The 6,272-nt window shown below is 44.3% G+C and overlaps 1 long non-coding RNA gene across 1 annotated transcript in view; it reads left to right on the top strand.

The window, feature by feature from the left end:
- LOC125928449 (uncharacterized) overlaps window positions 1-5,681 on the top strand; it is a 16,866-nt gene extending 11,185 nt beyond the window's left edge. Inside the window, exon 3 of the long non-coding RNA XR_007459668.1 lies at window positions 4,487-5,681. This is a non-coding gene — a long non-coding RNA (uncharacterized LOC125928449). The remainder of the gene's footprint in view (window positions 1-4,486) is intronic.
- Window positions 5,682-6,272: the final 591 nt, after the last annotated feature.

Here is a 6,272-nt window from a genome sequence, read left to right as displayed (position 1 = left end):
TCCTTCCTTCCTTCCTTCCTTCCTTCCTTCCTTCCTTCCTTCCTTCCATTCTTTCTCTCTCTCTCTCTCTCTCTTTCTCTTTCTTTCTTTCGAAGACTTGTATTTATTTTTTTTAGTGCTTATTTATTTTGAGAGAGAGAGAGAGAGCAAGGGAGGGACAGAGAGAGAGGGACAGAGCGAGAATCCCAGGCAGGCTCTGCGCTGCCAGCTCAGAGCGCAATGCAGGTCTTGAACCCATGAACGCTGAGATTGTGACCTGAACGGAAAACCAAGAGTTGGATGCTCAACCAACTGAGCCACCTAGGTGCCCCTAGAGCTCTTTCTAACCCTCTAAGCTGCAGAATCTCTACTCAGTGGGCTCAAATCAATACACTTGGGGAAAAGAAAAGAAAATTTGGGGAATTTATATTCCTTCCACTATTATCCCACACCCTTAATATCTGTTCCCATGAAATCTGCCAGGTTTCTATGTATAAATTTTTAAAAGTCCTGTAGTTCTCTTGGAGTGTAGGCCTCCCTCATCCCCACCCCATGGGTCACAGTTTATACCTCCCCCCGTTTGGGACCTGCTCTGACCTGAGTGGTCATAGATCTAGAAGCCAACGGGGATGGTGAGGTCAGGTCTCGAAGAGAATCAGAAGTATATTGTAAAACAGCTACCTCGAGGGAGACTGTCACAGGTTCTTTAAGCAAAGCAGGGTTGACCTCCTCAGACTAGTAGAGGTGGACGGGAAGGGGAGAATGGACTGCTTGTCTGGCAAAGACTCTGCTCAATTTAGGGGCCCCTGTCCCAAGATTCACTGGGATCTGCTCATGTGCCCCCTTGCAAGTCTCAGGATTCCAGTCCTTCCTAATCAGTGCCCTCACTTGAGCAGCAGTCGCCCTGTGAGGTTATGAATTCAATTTGTATTAGAATTCATTGACTCTCGAGATGATTTCAGCAATCTCAGCCCTGCAAGAGATGCAGGAGGTAAGAGTTTCTTTCAAGTCATTTATGCAGAGTTTGAGCTGACTCTGAAGTCTCAAGCTCTCCTTTTCTTTTGCCACTTTGTCCAGCTCAGTTAGGAGCAAGCAGCCGATCTCACTTACACTCATCCGTGTGACTAAAGTATTCTAAGGTATCAAATATGTGGGATCCCAGAAACTTGCCTTTTGTAAGCATTTGATGAGGAGTATCCAGTAGTTGTGACTTCTAAGAAACGGTTAGTTGTTTATTTGAAATTCAAATTGAACTAGATGTCCTGTATTTGATCTGGCTACCCTACCTTAAGGAAATCTTGCCTTTCAAAAACCTACCTAAGTGCTATATTCTCTACAGATTGCCCCAGACAGAAATTACTTTGTATTATCAGTTGATTGATTTACATCATTTTTCACCACTTATAATGTGCCAGGCACTGCTCTAAGTGCTTTACATGGACTGACTCATTTAGGCCTGATCAGAACTCAGAGGTGGATATTATCCAGATTTTACAGATGGAAAAATTGAGCCCCAGAGAGAAGTGACTTGCCCTGTAGCTCATAGCTAAAAGGCAGTGGAGTTGGGATTTTACTCTGGACAGTCAGGGAGGGACCTGAGCTCTTATGGATGACCATGGATAACGTGATGCAACTCTGTGGAAGAGTTACTGGAAACTTCTACTGGAAGCTTCCATGGAGCTCTGTGTGTGCATTTTCTAGGACCTTAATGCATTGCTGTCTGTCATACTACCAGGCTGTGAGATCGTTGACTGATACCAGAAAGTATGTTTCATTGATCACCACAATGCCAGTGTCAGGAAATGTTTATTTAAAAAGTTATACTTATTATTGGGGCGCCTGGGTGGCTCGTCGGTTAAGCGTCAGACTTCGGCTCAGGTCATGATCTCACAGTCTGTGGGTTCAAGCCCTGCATCGGGCTCTGTGCTGACAGCTCAGAGCCTGGAGCCTGCTTCCGATTCTGTGTCTCCCTCTCTCTCTGGCCCTCCCCTGCTCATGTTCTGTCTCTCTCTGTCGCAAAAATAAATAAAAACATTAAAAAAAATTAAAAAAAAATTTATACTTATTATTCAGCCTTAAAAAAGGAATGAATTTCTGACAAGTGCTACAACATTGATGAACCCTGAAGGTGATAGATCTTATCAGACAGTAAGGCACAAAATAAGGTACAAAAGGACAAATAATACTCAATTTCTAGAATAACCAAATTCATAGAGACAGAAAGTACAATGGTGGTTGCCAGGGGCTGGGGGGAGGCACAAATGGGGAGTTGATATTCAATGGATAACACTTTTAACTTGGGGTGATGAAAAGTCCTGGAGATGATTGGTGGTGAGGGTTGCACAACATTGCGGATGTATTTAGTGCCACAGAATGGTACTCTGGAAAATGGTTGAAATGGTAAAATTTATGCTATGTATATTTAACCACAAAAAAGTTACAGCCATTATGAAAAACAGTATGGAATTTCCTCAAAAAACTGAAAATAGAACTGCCCTATGTGCCAGCAATCCCACTTCTGAGTACAGTTCCAAAGGAGTTGAAATCAGGATCTTCAAGAGATACCTGCCCTCCCATGTCCACTGTAGCATTATTCACAGTAGCCAAAATATGGAAACAATTCAGGTGTTGGTGGGTGGATGGATGGATGGATGGGTGGGTGGGTGGGTGGGTGGATGGTTAAAGGAAATGTGGTATTATACATACAACAATATTCTTCTGCCTAAAAAAGAAGGAAATCCTGCCATTTGCAACAATGTGGGTGAACCTAGTGGACCTTACGCTAAGTGAAATAAGCCAGACACAGATAGACAAATACTGCGTGATCTCACTTACATATGGAATCTAAAAAAAGTCAAAAGGATGGATGCAGAGAGAAAAACAGTGGTTACCAGGGGCTGGGAGATGGGGAATGTGGGGAGATGTTGTGCAAAGTTTCAGTTATGCAGTGTGAGTAAGCCATAGACATCTAACATACAGCATGGGGACTGTCATTAATAATACTGTATTGTTGGGGCGCCTGGGTGGCGCAGTCGGTTAAGCGTCCGACTTCAGCCAGGTCACGATCTCGCGGTCCGTGAGTTCGAGCCCCGCATTGGGCTCTGGGCTGATGGCTCGGAGCCTGGAGCCTGTTTCCGATTCTGTGTTTCCCTCTCTCTCTGCCCCTCCCCCATTCATGCTCTGTCTCTCTCTGTCCCAAAAATAAATAAAAAACGTTGAAAAAAAAAAATTTAAAAAAAATAATACTGTATTGTTAGCTTAAAATATGCCCTCAAGTAGATCTTAACTATTCTCATAAAAAAATTGTAACTATGTGAGGTGATAGATGTGTTCATTACTTTGGTTGTGGTAATTATTTCACAGTGTATGTATATATCAAAACATCACGTTGTACACCTTAAATGTGTACAGTTTTTGTCAATTATACTTCAATAAAGCTGAAAAAAAATTAGACCGAATCTACATTTATTTTTTGAGAGACATAGAGACACAAAGCACAAGTTGGGGAGGGGCAGAGAGAGAAGGAGACACAGAATCCGAAGCAGGCTCCAGACTCCGAGCTCTCAGCACAGAGCCCGACGTAGGGCTCAAACCCACAAACCGTGAGATCATGAACTGAGCCGAAGCCAGATGTCCAACCGACTGAGCCACCTAGGCACCCCAAAATTAGACTGAATCTAGCACAGGAGGTTAGGGACCCAAGCTCAGAGCTCAGGTTGATCTGGGTTGAATTATGGCTCAGCCACTCAGCAGCTGTACGACTGTGGGCTGACCATTTCACACCAGGGTCATCAAAACAATAACCTGTGGGGCGTTTTTTAGGCTACTTGATGCCCAGATTCTCACAGACCAATGAAATCAGAATATCTGGCATCATGTGTTTAAAACTTCCTATTGTGAAACATTTCAAACATACACAAGGGTAATATAATACAGTTCCCATCCACCCATCACCCAAATTCAACATTTGTCAAGGTTTTAGCATTGGAATGTATCTTTTTTAAAGGTTAAAGGATTATCGAGCAGGCACGATGCCTGGCAAGTAGAACCTGTTCACCAAATTGAGCTACGATGATTACTTTTATTTTCCTTCTCATTATGAAGTTGGTCGAATAAGCATCTTGATTTTGAAATTGGAGGCCCTGAGTGGGAGGTGGTCCATCGATCTCGCTGGCAATGAATGGCCTCTACTTCATTACTGAGAGGGTTTTCTTCTTCTGTGAATCATCCTTGAAGCTTTCTTTTCTTCAAATCAAAAGAAATCAATTTGAACTAATAGTAACTTGATTTTTGAACTGCCATACTGCAGTGGAATCAGACAGTAAGGTAAAATGGAGAGAAGTAAGAAGCCTGGGGAATATGGAGAGGAGATGGAATCGTCTATCTGGAAAAAGTGCTTTTCAGCTAGAGATGTTCAGTTCTGGCACAGTACCTGCCCCCCCCCCTCCGCCTCCATTCCCCACCCAGGGCAGACATGACTAATCAATCAATGTGCTCTTTCCCACAGAAACCTAAAGCTGCATCAGAGTGCTTTTTAAGATGATACTTCAGACACCCACCAACAATCAATAAGAGACAGCATGAGAGGCAAGACCTATTTATTATCCCTTTTGTGCCCTTTTTTTGTGCCTTTCATAAGCAATACTGTATACCAGGAAAGAAGAACCTTCTCAGAGAGAGAGAGACAACAAACTTTTTAACTTCTTCAAAATCTGCCACAGAAGACAAAGTCATCCCCATGGGATTATCACAGGGCCATGAGCCACCGGCCATACTAAGACATGGATTCTTAGAATCCTTCCAAAAACAGCAAAAGGAAAATCGCAAAACCCCAAGTCTGGCCTGCCTTGTGGCACCGTGTTGGCAATTAGCATGATATTAAAAGTGTCCTGATGCTCTTCTGGGTACAAAAGCTCAGCTTTGCTTCATGGTACCAAGTAGTTCTGAGGCTCAGATGTGTATTTTTCTGTCTCTAAGTTGAAGCAGTAAGAAAAAGAAAGCAAGCTGGTAGCAGAGATTAGGGCGGAAGCTAGGGTACGTGGAGCGAGTCCAGGGAGGGGCTGAGGACGGCAGTAATACTAACAATAAAAACGTACCCCTGTTTTCTATCTGCCACGCCTTCTGCTTAGGTGAACGTTGTGGGTTTTCTCATTGCCTCCACACAAGCAACCCTCTGTCACAGGTACTATTTTTCTGCCTCCTCCAGATGAAAAGCCTTGAGGCTCAGGGAAACGGGACATGACTTGCTTCTGGTCCCGCAATTCACAAGCCAGGAAGCTATGGGATGTGAACCCAGATACGTCTGCTTCAAGATACCGTATTCTTGAAACTGTGTGATCCAGACCAGCAGAGCCACTCTTTCAGCATGGAGAGACGGTGACCTGGAGTTTGAAGCACATCTTAGGGCAAAGATTTCTTCATCTTTGTGTTTTCCTATTGCAGAGCACAATGGCTGGCACACAATCCGTTCACATTTGGTTGAATTGATATTTGGTACAACTGAGGCTTTCAAATTTAGCAGTGAATTCTGTTAGCAGAACATTGTTGCTTCTTCTAAATCTTCTGTTGCTTGCGTCCTGGAGCTGTGATGGGTATTGTCGCAGTGGCCCTGTCGTTTGTACGATTGGCTCATGTGTTCCACATGTATTTATTTGCACTTACTGTGTGTTAGGCACTATATAGCTGGACAGCAGTGAACAAGATAGACCCAATCTCTCTGTTACCATGATAATGGTAACAGAAGACGGAATTAAGAACAGGTGCTCCAGAAATACTTAAGGAGGGGCTTCTCAGCCAGATCTGGGGCTCACTCTGTTGAAGGGGGCATAGTGATGTCTGACACATCAAGTGCTAGCCACGTACCAGGTACAGATCTTAGAATGTTACATGGGTCGCCTTTTAAAAGCCTCTCATCCCTTGTCAATTCATGGAGTGAACCTTTCGCCACCAGTGTATGGGCAAGAGAATTCAAACCCAGAACGTTAAGTAGCTTGCCCAAGGTCATTGCAGTTAAGTGGCAGAGCTGGAGGCAAAGCCAGGCTGTGACTTTATTTCAACCCCTGTCCTAATCTGCTGCTCCGATATGTGTCCCAGTGACACCTGGAAAATGAGTTGGGGGTAGCTTGGAAAAAATAGGCAGAGAAGTTGTTTCAGGTGACAGGAGGCGGCAGCTGTGAAGCCCAGACTGGACAATGCATCAGGTTCCGGGAGCTGGGAGCCGTCAGAACTGTGGGCGGTAGGGGGGACGTGAGACCCGAGGGGCGTGCTGGGCAGGAGTCCCATCTGAAAGGCTC

This window comes from Panthera uncia, chromosome E3, assembly GCF_023721935.1.
Source record: "Panthera uncia isolate 11264 chromosome E3, Puncia_PCG_1.0, whole genome shotgun sequence".
Taxonomy (NCBI): Eukaryota; Metazoa; Chordata; class Mammalia; order Carnivora; family Felidae; genus Panthera; species Panthera uncia.
This window is presented reverse-complemented; position numbering and strand designations above follow the sequence as displayed.